This window comes from Alosa pseudoharengus, unplaced genomic scaffold (assembly GCF_046254945.1).
Source record: "Alosa pseudoharengus isolate Yale_2024_CS ecotype anadromous, Long Island Sound unplaced genomic scaffold, YU_APseudo_1.1 YU_APseudo_1.1_scf_12, whole genome shotgun sequence".
In the NCBI taxonomy this organism is placed as follows: domain Eukaryota; kingdom Metazoa; phylum Chordata; class Actinopteri; order Clupeiformes; family Clupeidae; genus Alosa; species Alosa pseudoharengus.
Genome location: NW_027468587.1, coordinates 36,149,239 through 36,169,667, shown reverse-complemented (window position 1 = coordinate 36,169,667; position 20,429 = coordinate 36,149,239). Strand labels below are relative to the sequence as shown.

Below are 20,429 nucleotides of genomic sequence, written 5' to 3'. Positions count from 1 at the left end.
AACAAATATCTTCAAGTTGTTTAGCGTAGGGCATTTCATATAATGTAGCCTAGTGCTTTGTGCGCCAGGTGTTATATCACAAAACGTTTGTGCAGCAATACGCTTTTAAGAAAGGCTGATCTCTAATAATGGCAACGAGGAAAGACATTTCAGGTCCAATTGATTATATGTTCACGTAGCGTTACAAACAAACTGCAGGTAACGTTGCAATATGGGTGTATGGGCATTTGCTTAAAAAAGGTTGAGAACCACTAATCTACATGCGAAATGCCCTGAATATTAATGCAAATTCCCTTATTTATTTAGACATTAAGAATGAAATTGCACAAAATGATAAATCGCCTCATTAAACCTTTCCCGTGTCAGTATATCTATGGAACTCCTCCTATGGCGTGTGATTAGGCCTGCTTTTTAAGCTAAGCAGAAGCAATGGTCGTGGCCGCTGAGTGGAAGGGAGACCTACGGTTAGACCATAGGGATCTTGCTACTCAATGTTTTTCTAAGGTTGGCTATCACTATGTGACAAAGGCAGTGAAATATTAGACAAATGTATGGCCAGTTGGCCACCGCTTGTTTTTGCAGCCTACACTGTGCAATTCGTCAGTATTATATCATAGCAAAGAACACAGTCTGAACGTACCAGAGAAATGGTACAGCCCAATGGGGGTGAGGGTTTGAAAATCGTGTTTCATTAGATTATATCCTGAATTGTTGGTATGTGATGGCAATGCTGCATTTAATTACATGCAATATTGGATAACATTTAATTTATTATTTTTTTTCAGTACCCCCCAAACTATTATTTTCATCCCTTTTGGGAGGGTCCAAGTCTCATCTACCCAGAGGAAAGAAAATGTTAAAATGAGAGCTCTTCTCTATCTCAATTGTTTCTCCTAGGCAATAATGAGATTACAGGGATATAAAAATGAGATAATTGCTTTTGTCTCCCGCTTCTCAGGTTTGTCTCTGGAGCAAAAGAGTTAAGTTATCTCAGTGTAGACTCCCTTTAATCTACAAATGAGATCTCATCAATATTTTAAATAATGCTCAGTGTTGTCTTATTTATACATCTCATATTTTACTCAGGCTGATCCACCAGAGAGCTCTCTCTGTAAACTAATGCAATTCTCATTTCAGATCTTTTTGGTAAATCTCAGATTAGGCTCCATCAGTTCTGTAAAAGAGATCTCTTCACAAGCTTGAACCGTTCTCATTCTAGTTATCTCAGTTTAGTCCTTTTTTGATTTACAAAAGAGATCTCAGCAAATACAATACTCAGACTTGCTCAATTTATATATCTCATAATTTACTCAGGCTTATCCATCAGAGAGCTCTCTAAATTAACTCATGTAATGCTCATTCGGACCTATATTTCTTTTATAAATTAGTCTGATCTGTAAGAGCTCTCTCAAATGATTTTCATTGGCTTATTTGTTTTAATTGCAAATATTTTCAAGTTCACATTAGCAAACAGTAGGCCTAACCATGTGATGTGACCACCACACATAGTAGAGCGGCTACAAGGCCAATTTGGCAAGAATCGTGCAAATTATGATACAAGCATGAAACTTGGTAGGTATGTGCTTATGACCAATACAATCAAATCTACCTGATTGGCCACTTGAAATGGCGGCCATTTTCCAAGATGGCCGCCAAAAAAGACTCCAGAAATTGATTTATTGCATAGAATTGACCTAGCAAATTATGATACAAGCATGAAATTCGACATGTATGTGCTTAAGACCAATACAATCAAATCTACCTGATTGGCCACTTGAAATGGCGGCCATTTTCCAAGATGGCCGCCAAAAAAAGACCCTAGAAATTGATTTATTGCACAGAATTGTCAAAGCAAATTATGATGGACGCATGAAATTTGGCATGGATGTGATCAAGACCAATACAATCAAATCCACTTGATTTGCTACTTGAAATGCTGACCATTTTCCAAGATGGCGTCCAAAAAGACCCGAGAAATTTGCAAATTTCAAATGTGCAAATTGCAAATGTGGTGTAAATAATTGTTCACTCTCCTTAAATATGTTTCCATAGATGATGAAGTGATACAGATATTAAAAATGTTCCACAATGACAAATAAGCCACTTATGACACACAAATAGCATGGTGATAACATGCTAATAATGCCAGTGAGGTCAAAAATATCCAGGCAACACTTAGGTGTGAGGAACCACTGCAGCTTTATTCACGATACTGGGAGCAGGTCACTAGCAACAGCATGTTCCAGTAACACTACTCAAAGTTCTCTAGGGCGGAGCCCCATCTTATACATGTTAATTACATTGGTAATACAAATCACATGAGTACAATGGTCTTTTCCAAAAATCCTCATACATGCAGAAATACAACAATACATATACACTTCTTGGACATAGCATGTGATCCATGCACCATACGCAAGTCATGTGGCTACTCCAAGTAAGTAGATAATTGGTCAATACAATACATATACATCCTTCAGCATTCTCTTGCCATAGTCTAGTTCCTGTCGGGATATTCCTAATATTACTGCCTCAGGCAGAATACCCTTAACTCGTGACAAAGGGGGTCGCATGACCTTTATTAGAAAATCTTGACATAGAGAGAGCAAATGACAGACAAAGCAAAATTGATGCACAGTATTGAATGTATAGAAAGCATACAAATAATATAAGAAAATGAAATGTTAATCACTTCTATGTAATAAATGTTAGTAATCCAAAATTTCTCCTTCACCAGTTCTTAATGTCAATGGAGGGCGTTGCGTGATGCCACCCCCCACCCCCCCAAACAAATAAAATGGTTATGACATGCTAATAATACAATGACACTAATATGCTAATAACGGCAATTCATGGTTTTCTCGATGTTGCTGTTAAACAAAAGATGCGTGTACACTAGGGGTGTAACGGTACACAGAAGTCACGGTTCGGTTCATACCTCGGTTCGGACATCACGGTTCGGTACGAGTTCGGTACAATGGAGGGAAAAGCAAAACAAAAATGCAGAAAGCATTTTTTTTTGTGCATGTCTCAGGCTGTACCACCTAGTGTCATACAGTCTCTTCCCTGAGCTATCTGCAACAGCCTGAAGTGTGTAAGATGTAGGGTAAACAGTACAATAAGTACCCAGACTCCATCTGTAACTTGTAAACAAAATAAGACAATCAGCTCTAAAACTGAAAATAGGCCTACAGCATCTCTTATTTCTGAAAGTGCAAATTACATAGAAAAATTATTTTTAAAAATCCACTTAAGCAAGACCTTCAACATCTGTGTTTAGTTGTATATGGAAGGGTCTACAATTTGCCTCACTATTTTTTTTATTGTGTGTAAAGTAATAATCTAGCCTACTAACTGTGAAAATATCACACTATTTTGCCTTTTTAAAAAAAACGAAATTGCTCCTTTCATTTCATAAACAGACTAGGCCTACAACTAGAAGTCACGTGACTTTGCCCTTTGACGTTAACTCACCGTAGCATGGTTTGTTTATTAGCCTATTATTTTACTGTCTATGCACTTAACACTACCAGAACCTCATGTGGGAAGTTACAAGTTACCCCAACATAAAGGTAATTACCACGCGATTTACATAGCTTTCTGTCATTACGAAATCATTTAATTTAAGCCATAGGTTTTGGCCCTATTTGTATGTGTATCCAAAGGCTGCTGAAGCGCAGGGGAAGTTTTTTCCCCTCGTTTCAGTGATTGGTAGCCTACATCATCTGGGTGATGGCTTCGAATATGTGTAGCATTTTTTCCACTCACATACCCAACAACTGCTGAACAACGCCGACACACAGTTTCATCTTATCCACCACTCTTTCGCCTGTACTAACGTTACTGTAACTGAAGTTCTCAAACTTGCGATCTTAAAGAGACCAGCGGATCCTCTAACTATTGTGGGTCTAATCTTAGTGCTGCTAATGACTGACGGACTCGACCGACGACCTGACAAAAAAAACATACCGGTAGGCGCCAATCAGAGCTTCAGAGCTAAGGCGAGGCTACAGATTAGCGTTAGGTGTCGCTAAAGAACTCCCACTGGGGCCAGACTACAATCACCAGGCCAGATATTGGGAATCCTGCTGAATGGGGTTGGATGAAAGGAGATGATACATGGCAGGTTTGTTGGACAACTTTGCCTCCAATTGCAGCCAGCTGTCAGGAACTCACTAAGTGTTCATGCAAAAAAGGTTGCACCCATAGATGCAAGTGCTTCCGTTTGGGGCTTTTGTGCACAGCACTATGTGGTTGCACATGTGAATAGTAGATGTAGAGCACTGTTACAGTGACTCAATTAATTCCAAAGGGTGAAATGTTGATGGTGTTTTCTTAAAAACATCAAAAAAATTGCTCACATTTGCTGTGAAATGGACTGTTATTTTTCCATGCTGAGATACTTACTGCCATATTGTTCTTCTTGGCATCCGAGTTCTTTGCCTTGTTACAGTTACCAAAAAAAAAAACATGCTCTGTTATCGCCTGCTCTGGTTGTACAGTCGTATTTTAGATAGGCAAGTTGGTGCACGGCTCTGTCAGTCCTGATGCTGATGCATACGCTCTCTTCTATTGTCCCTCAGTGAGATTAATTTAGCCGTTCCAGGGTTTGTAGTCTTTGTACATAGTTCATTTGTGAAACACTGAATCTCAGTTATGTGCCTTTTTGCTTGATTTTTGCTTGATTGAATTTCCAATGACTTCATCATAGAAGGAAACAGAAATGTAGTGAATGTTAACATTGATTTGGGCCACATCTGCTAAATTAATTGCAATTAATGAAGTTCTAGTGTCTTATTTGGTGGCCATCTTTAAAAATGTCTGCCATATTACATTTTCAAGTTGCAAATGAGGTGGATTTGATTATATTGCTCTTTAGCACAAACACACAAAATTACATACTTGTATCATAATTGTCTTGCTCACTTCTGGGCTAAATTCAGTCTTTTGGCGGCCATATTGTAAAATGGCTTCCATTTCAAGTGGCGAGTCAGGTAGATTTGATTGTATTGTTTTTTTTAGCACATTCATGCCAAAATTCATGCTTGTATAATAACTTGCTTGATCAATTCTGTGCAACAAATCCATTTCTATGGTATTTTTTGGTGGCCATCTTGGAAAATGGCAGTCATTTAAACTGGAAAATCAGTTAGAATGTATTGTGTTGGTCTTAAGCACATACCTGCCAAATTTCATGGCTGTATCATAATTTCCTTGGTCAATTTTGCACAACAAATCAATTTTTAGAGTTTTTCATGGTGGCTATTTTGGAAAATGGCCGCCATTAAAAATGGCAAATCAGGCAGATTTTATTGTATTGGTCTTGAGCACATACATGCCTAATTTCATGCTTGTATCATAATATCTTTGGTCAATTCTGAGCAATAAATCAATTTCTGGGGTCTTTTTTGGCGGCCATCTTGGAAAATGGCCGCCATTTCAAGTGGCCAATCAGGTAGATTTGATTGTATTGGTCTTGAGCACATACCTGCCGAATTCCACGCTTGTATCATAATTTGCACGATTTTTCCTGTAGCCGCTCTACTAACATGATGATGCTCTGACAGACCTCTGAAGCATGTCAACCCTCACGTATTTTCCGGGTTTCTCAAGTATTTTAACTTTTTTCCCGCTGTCTTCCCGTTTTAATATTTTCCCGTAAATATCCCGTATTTTAACAATCTCATAACATTAGCTCTACCATCGGACTTGTCAGTCTCTGTACTGTTGTCCTGTTGCTACACCCTTGCCCTTCCAACGAAACAGATGTTTTCAAAGCATCGTTTTGCTTGCTTGAAGGCAACAGTGAGACTATTAAGGTTTTGCACCTACGTCATAATGTCATGTAACCGTTTGTTTAAAACTAGAGTGGTAGGCAAGAATGGTAGGCAAGGCACTGCAGAGAGTGGTAGGCAAGCCTACAACAGTCGGGTTGTATAGGCTACACATAGTTACAAATAGCTTCAAAATTGAAATTTTAATATCAAATATTGACCGGGATGCCGACCACTTGTGTAGGCCCTAACAGTTGGTTTTACAATAAGAAGCAAAAAGGCGACGAACGACCATTTAGCCAGAGACGGTTGATAAAGCTAGAATCTTTGGTTTAGCCTACCTATCCTCATGGTTGTGGAGGATGATCGTTAGCAGCTGTGAAGTCTTTTATTCTCAAGATAGCCTAATGGTGTAGCCTACTGTCTACAAAGACGTAGGCTAAAATACAACTATCTACAGTCATCCAAAAATGAATTGCCAGAGATAGGCTATGAAGGGAAAAAGTGCAGCATTTTAAACATAACACAACACAAAAATAAAGATTATTTTTACCGGAACAGTTTGTTCTAATTTGTCTCGTGAAATTCGTGCTTGTGGACACCAATCACATATCTTCTGTCCTTCTATTTCAAGTTATCATGAGTGTCATTTGATTATATAATCACAACAAATGCTAATAAATGAAAACAGAATAGGCTTATGTGCTATAGGCTAACGTTACAGGTCACTTAGGCTAACTCCCATATGTCAAAATAAACTGATTTGATCCTAATTGTTTAGCGATCACACACAGCAACTTAACACAGCAACCTCAAACACCACTGTTGAACCTAGGCTACTGCTTCAGTCATGTAAGAAATAAGCAGTTTATGAATTATCTTTACCCGTTTAATCAAGTCCACATGACCAAAATAACAACATATTTAAAGGCTGAGCTAGCATAACAGCCTAATATAGGCGATGCTGCAATGGATAACTAATAAAAAGTTTAATACAATTAATGAACTTTATCACTCACATTCTGAGTTTTTCTGGGTGGTTATATATCCATGCAGATCGTCTTCGAATAAGCCATCGCTGTTACATGATATAATATGTTACAGGATTCATGACACGCCGGTGATCCACTAGCATGCGATGCGAACACCGCGACGCAGTATCCCTATTCATTTCTATGAGAAGCGAATTCCGCACCCGCATAGGATTCTGGGTATGCGGTGCGACGAGTGCTGTGGCTGCGGCGCGTCAAAAAGTTCAGCAATCCCCAACTTTATGCAAATGAATCCGTCCATCGCGAGGCGAGTATCCAATAGTAGAGCAAAACGCAGGGGAGGTCCATCATCACGTAGCCTAAACAAAACCTAATTTTCCGGTAGTGTGGTTACCGCCAACGTACAGAAACATGTCAGATGAGAAAAAATAATCATAGCAGTGCCTACATTTCCGTGTTTGTATGATGTGTGGCTAGAATCCTACAGGGACAACTTCATGATTGAAATGACCGCCCAACTTGCAAACTAATTTATAGATGTGACTTTCCCTCGGTAATTTCAAAATAGTGGAGGGAAACATTTTTGTTTGGTTGTTTACTAGGCTACCTGCTCTTGCCCTGCCGTTTCCACACATCTACAAAAGGGAACGCCCATCAAAGCGTCTTCATGGAGGGTAGCGTTGCGATTTGGGGAGTTCGCATCGCATGCTAGTGGGGGCTCCAGAGTCAACGCGAGCAACGCGAGCAAGCAACGTTAGCGACGCGAGCGACGTGCTCCCTTTCATAGTTTACACGGTGGACGCAAGCAACACGGCCGATAAGTGAACTGCAATACGTCGCTCACGCAACAGGGGGTAGCAGTCACTGGTGACTGACATTCTGAGTGATATTCAAGTTACATCCCAAGAGGCTCTTTTGGAGAGCCACGGATCATATTTAATTTAGAATTCTCAAAAAGACTCCAGTATGACATGGAGACACGTATAAAAAGTAATATCTAGCTTTGTTGGGTGATAAACTATAGACGGGAGGTGAGTGTGATTCGCTGTGCTAGATTGACTGCATGTTACAAGGACACTGGGTCATGTCATGTAAGGAACATGGTACTGTAAATAAACGGAAACATCGCTTACATTGCAGAGCCACTTCAACTTTATTAATATATGGTGAATAAATGTACACTAACACATGTGCACAGCCCCATGGTTTTCTGACGTGACGATGCTAGCACGTTAGCAGCGGTTAGCTAACTATACTAACGTAAGTTATCTACAAGTCTGAAGTCTACTCCAAGTGACAATCATGTTATACACAATGAATAGCATGTAACCTACAATGTGGAGCTCCATAGACCGTAAAAGAAAGATAAGCTTGCATCATTTTTCCTCTTCTCTGGCTGTTGTATTCAAACCTTCTTCTGTAAATATAACATATACTTGACATAATGTACAATACTTGCTGTGTCGCCCCCACCGACAACGCATAGTATTGCATGCGTCAGTGCGTCGCGTATCAAAAACTGGGATGACACATTTTGCTACGCATCGACGCATGGCGGCCGAAGCGTAGCGATGCGTAGCCTTGCGGGCGCGTATGCGTAGCGATGCGTTGACTCTGTAAGAGCCCTAACCTTACCGTTTTAACGTCTGCTGAGTCTACTGCCTACCAAAACCTGTCGCTGTTCAGTTGAAGTTAAATGATCAAATATTGTTTGATTTTGTGTCAGCTTTCAGAAGGAAGACATGTTCCTTTCTGGTCAAATTTCACAGCTTCTAAGAAAGGCTATCGTCTTCGTGTAAACCGAGTTTTGAACAGAGAAAAAAAGTTAGGCTACCATTAGGCTACATGCAGGTTCTCCCATACGTTATCGATACAGATCAATGCACCAAATCAGGGCGATTTTAGCGAAACAACGTTCCTGTGACAGGCTATCAAATATTGAACAATGGGATAACGTTTCATCATCACCTTTATTGATGCCTGAAATGTTGACATTGCTGAAATACAGAGATGTAGCCTACTGAGATGCAGCTGCAGACAACGATGTTCAATGGGTTCAACTTGTCCCTTGCCTACCAGCTGGATGTAAACAAAGCTATAGAACCTAGAACACGTCACATGAAAAACGTTGGCGTGGTTGTCGTCAGAGCACGATTAAGTGGCACCTGAACGCTGTGTGTATCGGCCTACCACTCAGCTACGAGTAGAGAAAGAATTCCCCCTGTTTGTATATTCACTAGTGATGGGACAACCGACTCTTACACGCAAGTCGGTTCAACCGGACGGTCGTTGGTTGGCCTACCGAGTTAATAGATTCGGTCACCGGTTCGCGCGACGGGGGGGGGTTATATCGCGCGTTACTTCCCCCGCCATATCGCTCCAAGACATGTAGCCTCAAGCTGCAAATGTCTCTCCATGTCTTTGAAATTAGCTGACATACACACTCATATTGACCTCCACTAGACTCAAGCACTGCCCATGGTTAGCCTACATTCGGTCTTGTTCAGTAGTCAGCTGTGCGCGCGGTCTCCTCGTGAGCTTACCAATAGCGTATTCACTTCTAACATTTAACTTAACTACCAAGATAACATAGCCTATGTCATATAATATTTCCCCAATTTGTAATTTAGGATATGAATTTCAATGAACAATTCCAAGATGCACGAAACATAAAGGCTTTCAACTTACCAAGAACCTAGACACCCGTTTGATTACTCATGCATTAGCACGGTTACGGTCTCTAACCTATTGTACAGTCCTCGTGACAGCCTACCATCTCATTTAACAACTACCAAGATAACATGACGTGTATTTGTATTTTATATCCATCGGTAATGTAGCCTATGAACCTCTATGTAGGCTACATAATCACCTAAGATGCACGAGAAATAAATAGGTTTCTGCGATCGGTTGATAACTCAAACTTGCGATAACACCCGTTTGATTAGACTCATACCCTCGGTTACGGTCTCCTTCAGTAGCCTGGCGCGCGGTCACTTCGTGGACCTATGAAGCCAGCAACATTCACCTCTCTAACATTTAACTTTCTAACTACAAAGATAACATGACGTGTATTTGTAGGCTATGTGATGAACTTCCCCATCGATATATGAATGGCCATGAACACAAGCATCGATGCACTAAAACAAAGACATGGTTAACTTGCCGCGAACCTAGACAACCGTTTTGATTACATCAATACATACAATACAATTACATAGCCTATACCTCGGTTACGGTCTCGTTTAGTAGGCGAAGTAGCCTGATGCGCGGTCTCTTCGTGACAAACGAAGCCAGCAACATTTAACTTTATAACTAGGCTACCCAGGTAGCCTATTTGAAGCTTATGTGATGTAGGCTACTTCCCCATCAATAATGTGTAAATTGAACACAATCATCTACGATACTAAGGCTTGGTTAATAACTAACTTGTCGAGAACCTAGACCGTTTGATAACATTAGACTCACCCTCGACTACGGTCTTGCTCAGCCTGGCACAGTCTTCGTGAGGCTAAGCAACATTCACTTCTCTAACATTTAACTTTATAACTTTAAGATAATATGACGTGTAGGCTAATATGAGATGTAGGCCTACTTCCCCATCGATAATGTGTGAATTTCCATGAATAAATAATCTAGGCTACGATGCACTAAGGCTGGTATGAATCAAACTTGCCGAGAACCAGATAAAGGGTACAGCGGTTGTTGCACGGTTACATTCGGTCTCATTCTGTCTCCTCGTGACAGCCTGCAGCCTACAGTCATTCACTTCTAAGCATTTATTTAACATGACTAGGCTACTAAGATAACATTAGGCCTATGTGTATTTGTAGGTATGTGATATAATACTTTCCCATCGATAAAATGTCCATGAACATAAGCATCTAGTTTGCACTAGAAAGGCTTATGTGATCGGTTGATTACAACTTGCCGAGAACTGTTTGACTCGTGTGGCAGCCACGGTTACGAGGCCCGGAGAACCTAGCGAACTGTTTGACTCGTTTGACAGCCACGGTTATGAGGCCCAGAGCCATACAGGCTCATCATAGTTTGACTGATTATACTACCACTCCAGTAGAGGCGCTAATACGCGATAAGATTAAAGAGTAGCGACGAGAACACTCGAGCACAGCCAATCAAGCCAGTGTTGCTCTATATGTGAAAATGGATATTAGGAACACTGAGTCGGTTTTTGACGTTTGGCACTCGATTCTCCCGGCTCAGTGACACGAACCGGGTTATTTAACCGACACTTCGGTCAGTTCGTCAACACTAATATTCACTCCAAGTTGGCCTACCATAACTTCCCAACTCTGCACTGTAGCCCATAAACTGCATGACAGGCTATTTATATTTTCTCTCTAAAATCTCTAAAATAACCAAATGCATTTGTTCAACTTTATAAAGAAGAATTATGCACTATAGGCTACTTGGAACGCACACATTTTGTTTGCGCAGGAGAGAGAATGACAGCGCACAGGGCCATCGATTAGGCTACAGAACTTTAGCCTTGCTATAGGGCTGTAGGCCTATAAAGTTGAACAAATTATTAAAGGCTGTTGTTAGGCGTAAATAAAGTAGGCTACTTTGTTGTATTGTTTAGCTGACCAATGCACGAGCTTGCAATTATGAAACGGACTAATACTGTAACCCTTCCAACGTTGGGGGACGAATGTTGACATTTTCCCATATTCTGCGTGAGAAACCCGGGAAATCTCCCATATTTTCAAAGCTCAATGTTGACAGCTATGCTCTGAAGTTCGCCTACAAAAAAGCTACCATCTATGCCCATATAAGGAGATCACCTGTTAAATTCTCGCGCAGGCCAGGGAGACGACGAAATCGGAGATGCACCGATGCAGACGTTTTCCTGAACGCACTTTTGTCTTCAACCTTCGAGTAGATATTATAATCAATGGTACGTGAAGGCGGCACAATTTGATTTTTGCTACCCCAGAGCTAACATGCGACTTGTTAGCAAGTTGGAGAAATCAAGTTAGACTCCAGAGGTCTATGATGGTCGGACGTGACAAACTCGCGTGCAGAAGACTGTCTAGATTTGGCGCCCAGTGAAACCAAGTGAAACGGTGTGTGGGTATGAAGGATTGTGCCACCACGAAAACTCAGAGAAGGTACATTAACATTTTGGTAATTTGCTAACGTTCTTGCATATTTTTAGACTCAATATATCATTGAACAACCTGACGAAGCAGCACATAAAGTTAGCTAGCTAGTTAATGTTAGCTACTTGTAAGTTACATCACTGGCTGTGCCGCTTGTATATAAAGCTAACGTTAGACAATTTAACGTTGCTAGCTTACTTTGCCTTATACAGCTTTAGTCTGTATGTTTTGAATGGTGTTAAGCCATGCTGTAAGCCATGCTGTAGCCAAAATGCACGGAATTTTAAAATGTCTTTGGGATGTCAGTCAAGATGACGAAGCTAACGTTATTGCCACTGGTTTAAACTGGTTCCAGCTCAATGCCACTGAAAAGAGGCCGGCAGCTTCTTAAAAACTTGGAAGACTACGCTAGACCATCAGATCAAATTGCTGAACAAACAGCGTGCCAAAATGGTAAGTATATTTTTCCCCACAATATGTTCTCACTTTTGTTTAACCTGCTATAAATTACAGCATATTGTAACAGGAGTGAAAGGGCATTCTTGTAACCCAGGTAAACTAGGAAGTAGTGTTGCTGCGGTCGAGGGATCGAGAAATAGGCAAGTCAGCATCTGCAGTCATGAATAACTTACCAGTCAACATTTATTTTGCAATTAATAGAATCTGTAGCATGCAAATCAAATCAGCTATTAGCCTAACTGAAATAAAACCATGATATATCTAGGTATGGTGAATTGTATGTGATGTGGGGCTATCTATCTATCTTTTAATTACAAAGGCCAAGGGAACTTTATCAGGATGCATAGAGTCCATTCAATAACTGGCCTTAAAAAATAAAAATCTGCCTGCCTCTATGGGATTTTAACATAGGGGGTTCCTTACTTATGCCTCCTGTATTTTAAGGAATAACATTTATTAATTTACGATACCTGGTTCATTCACAAAGAATATTGGTGTGTTTAAAGGTTGGATTTTTTCCTCATTTTTTTAATTGAGGCATTAAGATCAATTTCCAACAGATGATTTATTGTATTCCTCTTTTAGTCATTTCAGCCTGGTTGTCTTACCTTATGCACAGTTGATGGTTTTATAAAGACACCCCTACACCAATAAAAAGTTAATGTAGACTGTCACACAATGGTAAGTGTGGCCACAGCTTGTAACAACTTCATTTATTACCATTCTTCTTATTTGCAGCCTACTGTACGTTATGCACTGTGGAACGCTCTGCGGATGGACAGCTGTGGAATCTGCAAAGGTCAAGAAGGCTTTTGTTACGAGGGCTGGAGGTTCCAAAACATCCATGAAGCTGGGGTAATTTTCTCTTATTTTAAATTATTTCCAATTGTGGTGAGCATTATTGGTGGGCTTTTTATAAAGGGTAGGCCTCTATTGCACTAAAATTATTCAACCTTTATACAGTTAAAGGAACCGTATGTAAGAAAAATATTTCAATTAATCATAAAATGGCCCTGATATGTCACTAGACATTAAGAAATCATGTTCATTTCAAATACTTATATCACTGACAACAGTAGTCCGGCCAGGATATTGTCATTTAAAAAGTGAAGTTGCAGCCCTCAACTGATGTTGATGTTGTGTTTTGTCATGTCATGTTGTGTTTTGGCCTGATGCGCCACCCTCCACCTATCTACTAATCACGAAGTCAGTAGTGTTTCGCCATCAGGGTTGGCAACCTCGAGTCAGGGGGGAGGGGGAGGGGATACACCGCTCTTCAGTATTTTGAAAGTGATTGCAGTACCAGTTTTGGCCACAATCTTACATATGGTTCCTTTAACGTCAAACTGTGTAGCTACGAAAGCTACAAAATCACATTGTCATAGAAATGATAGAGGCGAAATTTCCACTAGGTTTTATGAAGATTTTTTACAGATGGGTTGAACATACATCAAAAGTAAAAAAAAATGACATGGCCAAAATGATTAACTCACCAACAATATTTGTTGTATGGTGTATATAGTCCGTGAGCCAGGGCCTCAAAATATGGAAACCGTTACCGAAAAAGTGGCAAAGGCTACCATACTTTTTCTGAAAGCCTGGAATCTCAGCTTTTCAATGATGTATGATGGCCACCTCTGTGAGCCACTGGGGAAACTAATTCCAGACTAGCCTCAGGAGGGCTTCATACATGATTTTGTACTTATGGCCATCCAAAACACCACTGACAGATCCCTCAGCCACAGCTCCACATTCAATGCATATGGCCCTTAGGCCTGCAGCCTGGAAGTGCTTCCCAATCACACCCAAGAACATACAGATGGTGTGAAAGACTCCAAGTCTTGGCACAATGTTGGGAAAAAGTCTCTATGTGCCCACAGAATTTCTGTAACTTTACAATAGCGAGCCTGATCAAAGGCAACTGACATGTTGCCGATGTGTAAGGAAGTCATGATTTTTTTTTAATTTGAAGGAGAATCTCATGAACAGTTGCCATCTGGGTGGCAGGGGCATTGATGTTTGGCAGATAGCTGACAACACTGGGAATAACATCCACAGAGTTTGATGCTAAGATGTAAACCTGTCCAGCTAGGGACACTTTGATTTGTGGCAGAGTGCAGTCTACATAGCAACCATAAGAAGTTCTTCTTCAAAGCATCAGCACAGATATCTGTCTTGACCTCAACATAGGATCTAGTTGGAGGACCACACCTAGTTCCCACAGCATACACTGGCAAGGCTGGCAAAGATACAGAGACAGTTCTTTGTTTGCTCTTGGGCACATCACAAGCTGGTCTAGGCAGTTCAGGACCGAACATCTGAGGCTGCACTGCTATACCCTTGACCCTATGGGATGTTCCACACCCTGTCAGTTTCTCTTCCAGCCTGTCAATATTGTCCCTAGCCTTGAATAATGTAATCTGTGCGAAAATGTCATAAAATGTCATTGACCATGCCTAAAGGTCATGACCTTGACCTTTTAGAGTAATGGCAATGTCATAATTGGGTTTACCACACCTTAAAACATAGGAATTAATGTCTCAATTGTTATTTGTTATACAGTTTTTGGATTTTCAGCTATGTCAGTGTTCTGCTTAATTTATATGCATTATTTTCTCAAACGCCATGTCTGATATAAGACTGAAAATCACCCCCTCCAAATCAGATAATATGGGTAAATGATACATTTTCTGAATCCTTAGGGTCATGCCAGTATTTCAGTGTTTGGATTTTGTTTCTCTGATGCTCCCTGGTGCCACAGGATGTAAAGACAAAAGATGACTTAGGCGGAAATGGCAGGAAAATGTGTGTGATTAAAAGTTTGAAGATCTCCAGGGTTGGCTGTACTTATCCAAAATGTTCACAAAAGGATTTAAATGCTCAGAGTCTCCCCTTTAAAATGATACCAAACATAACAAAATAAAATATTCCAATATGTCCAATATAGATGTTCAGCTATGTCAGCGTACTGCTTGATTTATACACATTATTTTCTCAACCTTAGTTTACATTATGTGTGATAACTCAAAACAGCTACTCTTGTCAGATGGCCATCATACATCATTGAAAAGCTGAGATTCCAGGCTTTCAGAAAAGGTATGGTAGCCTTTGCCACTTTTTCGGTAACGACCAACCCCTCTGGCTCACGGACTAATACTGTATTTTGTGTATTTTGTTTTTGTTCTTGACAATTGTCAGTGTCTCTTGAGTGATCAGAGCTAAATGTTTTGGGCTAATTTAGATGTAATATTGAGTCATTGTCTTTGATTTACCGGATTGACCCTAAAGCACTCCTACTTGTTTACAAATCACTTAAAGGACAAATCCGGTATGAATTGATCCATAGCTCTTGTTGGAAATCACTGTGTGCTGTTCATAGGAAAAAGAAAATGTGGCACAGCCAATTCTGAGTTATGGACAGGGAAGTATAGCCCAGAGCCGTATAGAAGTACTTTTGGTATTCCTGACCTAATGCAGGGTAGCCGCGGGGTCTTAAAAGTCTTTAAACGGTCTTAAGTGTCATGTTCCTTAATTAAGGTCTGACAAAGTCTTAAATTCTGTTGCCGAAGTCTTAATTTTTTAAACGAAGGTCTTACATTTTAATTATACTAGCCTGCAAGCAAGGTGAAATGGGGGGAAAAACAACAACAATGTGAAAATTCAACAGGGGGTTGCGTAACATCAGAGATTGTCTAATTTAGTGTTGCACGGTGCACCGATACTACAAAAGTGTCGCAATAGCTATTAGCAGTTGTCACAATACCTAATTTTATTAGTATCAATACTTTTAATAATGACCGTGTTCTTGTTCGTGTGCACAAGGCATGCTTTTAGTGCCTCCTCCCCAAGCCTGTGGCTGTGCGTCTTTTCTCCTCACACATATGCGCAGCTGTCGTGCCATAAACAGCGAGACATGGCTGCTAGTTTAGCTTAAGTGATTCTGTGGTAACACATAATAATAGGCTAATATCAAGTTGATTTGCTCACTTGCACCTCTCAACTTTGTGTTGCTAACCTACCTAGGCTATGAGATGTACGTAGGTCTACTATTGGGTTTAATGTCATTTAGAAATAGGCAGCGCAAACTTTTACATCTGGAAAGAGCTCCTTGCTAACTAATTCTGCTAGCTCAGGTCATGTATGTCATTCGTCATTAGTGCTAAAATCATTATTGAACATGATCCCTTCTATAAACTTGATAGTTTTTTATTTACATTTATTTTATCTAATGATAGACAACAATGAATTGCATCCACATATCCTTATACATTATGTGCAACTAGGGATGGGCATCGTTAAGAAATTATCGATATCGATGCCATTGTCGAACCTGCTTATCGATGCGATTCCTTATCGATTCCCATATCGATTCCTGTACCATTTGCTGAACATTTATAGGATGGCTTTGAGAGTTGTTGGCTTTGAATGTCTAATTTAACCCTTTAGCCGCCAGGGTTTAAAAAGAATAAATTGGATTTGTACATCAAAATTTCAAAAGGCCATGGCTTGCAAGTGGTCAGAGATAAAGTCCTACTGTAAATGTGAAAATCATTTAGTATAAACAGAAGTTTATGAAGGGGGTACATTTACTCATCTAATTTGCATATTATGACGTCACTGGATGGTAACCACCGTGAATTATGTACATTTCAGTAAATACTAGATGTTGAACATATTTGAGCAGTTCTACTTTTCTTTTTTTGTAATTTCACCGACATATAACAAATGAACAGGAATACAGTCACATGTAAACCAACAATAGTAAACTATTACTATAATCACAAACCCTATGCTACTATACAATAAAGTAGCCTGGTCAAATCAGTTCCATATCGCGGGTGACTTTGTAGTTCTTCAGAGCCCTATTTTTACAACCCCTGCTGTCTATACCACGTCCATTACGGACACCATCATCACTATTGCCACTGGCACCTCCAGCTATGTTGGGCAAAGGGTCGAAATAAGCATGGTATGCTTAGTGGACACTGTCGCAAAGACGTACCTCCATTCACAGACGCACCGTGACTATCAGTCAATAGACGATCGATCATATTCTCCAAAAGGCAGATTTTCTCCTTCAGAATCAGAATAGGTGAATAACAGATCCAAGACTTCATCACACGTGAATTTTTTTTTCAACATTTGGTGTATTTCTGCTTCAATTTGTGCAAAACTAAGGCCCGCATTGCTTCCGCGTTATGGAGGAAATGCACGTCTTCTTCGTGTGTTTCTCGCGTGTTTTCGCGAGCTTCCTGAAAACTTTGAAAAAAAAGGTTGAGCTTGAATCGAAGCTCTGGGTGTCTGCCAACTAGTGGTCAAGAGTACAAATGAGATTTTACACTGTACTCGCGTCTATCGTCTGTTTTATTCAGTAATGACGCTTGTCGCAATATTGCGACATGGGCGGTTAGAGGGTTAAAGTGGTTTTAGAAAATGAATACCAAGGCTGCAATATCAATAGAGTGGTAAAGTCCCGCCCCTTCCGTTTGCCTCCATGGGACCTATCTTTCAAAAAAATTTGAACGGCAGTCTATGGCGAAAAAGAAATGATTTTCTGGTCCCGGTTGACTTGTGCCTTGAATTACCCATATGATGTTTGTCAATTTTAAAGACAACTTTTCATGTAAATACATTTGCAGTTTGTTTCGTAACTATTGAATTACAACATTGTGAAAGATCGTAATTCCAACTAGAGCTTAGATCGGGCCCAAAAAATCAAGCCCGACCCTACCCGAGCCCGACCCGGCCCGACACATTAACTGTAATTATGAGCCCGAGCCCGATTTAAACCCGACATTTTTTAAATACGTGGGCCATTATAACTGACGTTCTCAACTACAATTCCGAGCTGTTTGAGCTACAGAAATCCGTTTAGAATTATATTAATGAATAATGCAATAATGAAGAATGTAGGCTAAACTAGGCCTATGTTTGTTTATTCAGAATGGAATGGATTGCAAATGAATCCGAACAGGGCCCGAATTATCTTTTTGTCTTTAAGGGGGTCTCTCTATCTCATAAAAAGTTGGCACACCCCGCGCATAGCACAAGGCGATACAATTAAATAGCCTAGGCGCGAGTGGCGCTTTTGCGCAGTATATAGCAGCCTATATGCGCACGATAGGCCTATACACACGCACACAATAGACAGAGATTTTTCATAGAAATTGATTCCTTTTTATTCATTTCAACATATTATTGATTGTAATATTCCATATTTAATTTTAATTTCACAATACAAAGATAGACTAAAGGATTTACTCTGAGTGCCATTCTCAATTTCACAACGTAGGCTAACTCATACCACCGTCTCAGATAGGCTATCCTCAGTGTCAAACACAATAATGCATGTAGTATAACTTATACACAGGGAAAATGCACTAACTGGCAGAAAATAATAAAGCCATTGCAGCCAAACTATGTTCTAGTATTATAGGCTAATGTGCACATAGTAACAACACCTGGGCGTTCAGTCGTCTCGTGTGTTGAACCGTGGGAATAAATAGACGAACAATTTTGGAATTTGCACTGAGATGTTGTCGGGTAGCCATTGAATAGGCTATTCTGCCATCAGAGATTGCTAACAGGTGTTTCAAAATATCTGGGAACTTTCCGGAGCTCTGAATGACAGAGGATAGCTACAGATCAGTTCACAGAATCATTGAAGTAAGCTGCATTATGGGCCATAATTTATGGCTTTGTTAATCAACATAGAAGATGGGCGCAAGTTCAACAGCAAACAGGACTTTTCCGCACGTATCAATCCATGTAGGCTAGCCCAATGAACACCTATGTAAATACACAAAACATTCTCATCAAAGCAGGGTAACTTCTTCAGACTTGCGAGTGCTGTCAAATCGATCGTATGCGGTTTGCTCATATAGTCTAGTGGTGTGGTGGTGAAGTGTGATCATACTGCGTTTAAGAGTGTAGGGTAGGTCTACGTCCCGTAGTAGCCTATATTTTAATTTCACGTCTGTAATGGTAAGAGATCGCACAGGGATAGATAATGAGCGGTTGTTTAAGATTAAATTACAATGCCAGACACCTTCAGATATGAGAGACCCCCTCAGATTTTTGACTTTGTTGCTTTCATGGGAGCCAGTCCTCACTCTATGGGAGCTCGGCTCCCTCTGGCTCCCACGTAATTCGAACACTGAATCCGAATGAAGAAACGTAAGCCACTTACAACGTAAAATGTCCCTGCAGCAAAACTCAAGGCATTTCTCTGTGAGGGCTTGCCTCGCTCTCAGGTGTATGCTTGGAGAAGTGACAAAAGAGGACATTGAAGGCTGGCTATCATTATTTCTGCCATGGCAAGCCTGCTTCATGTTCATCAAAGTATTTTTGCTGTCATAGGTGAACATCGTGCGCACTTAATGCACGCAACAAAGCATACCTGACAAATGCACAGCCTACCTCCGACTTTTCTCCAAACTTGCTCGAAGTTATTTCTCCTGTTTTCATTTTTTTCTTTACATCTTCAAGCTTCACGTTGCACTTAAACTACACAATAGGCTACAGAACAGCAGGCCCGGTGTGATGCGTGCGAGTGGAGAAGCTGCGCATGATACGTGTTGCGCAGATGACATTACAAATGACATTTTGTAACTCTGAGCCTAACTTGTATAACTTTGTATACACTTGTTACTTAGGCCTACTTTGTTAAATATATAATATTTCTGAGTCTGACTATGGCATAGCTTTAGCTCCCTACCCAAGTAGGCTAATGATTTAAAAAAAAAAATGCTTGATCAAGGACCCGGCCCGGCCCGGCCCGAGGATAGTGGCTGGAAAAATCGGCCCGACCCGGCCCAGCTTGAAATTCATTCTGGACTCTCTATTTGACCACATAAAGACCTCGGGATACTTCAGTTTGGCTTTAGGGACCCTCTACTCACTACCACGTAAGTGTTATGTTGTTTGGAACTGTAGAAGAGGTACAAAAATAGCGTTTTGTAGCGGCGCAATTGAAATGCCCCGCTCACTTCCAGGCTACGAGTTGTGACTGAAAACGGTACAATCGAACTTTCTCAAAACACATCCGAATGACATAATTTTGATGTCAACTCAACGTATGT

The 20,429-nt window shown here is 40.4% G+C and overlaps 1 long non-coding RNA gene across 1 annotated transcript; it reads left to right on the top strand.

The window, feature by feature from the left end:
• The first annotated feature begins 11,503 nt into the window (after window positions 1-11,503).
• Window positions 11,504-13,674, top strand: LOC143118512 (uncharacterized). The gene is made up of 3 exons (XR_012986164.1): window positions 11,504-11,898; window positions 12,245-12,342; window positions 13,087-13,674. It is a non-coding gene; the product is annotated as an uncharacterized LOC143118512 (long non-coding RNA).
• The last annotated feature ends 6,755 nt before the right edge of the window (window positions 13,675-20,429 follow it).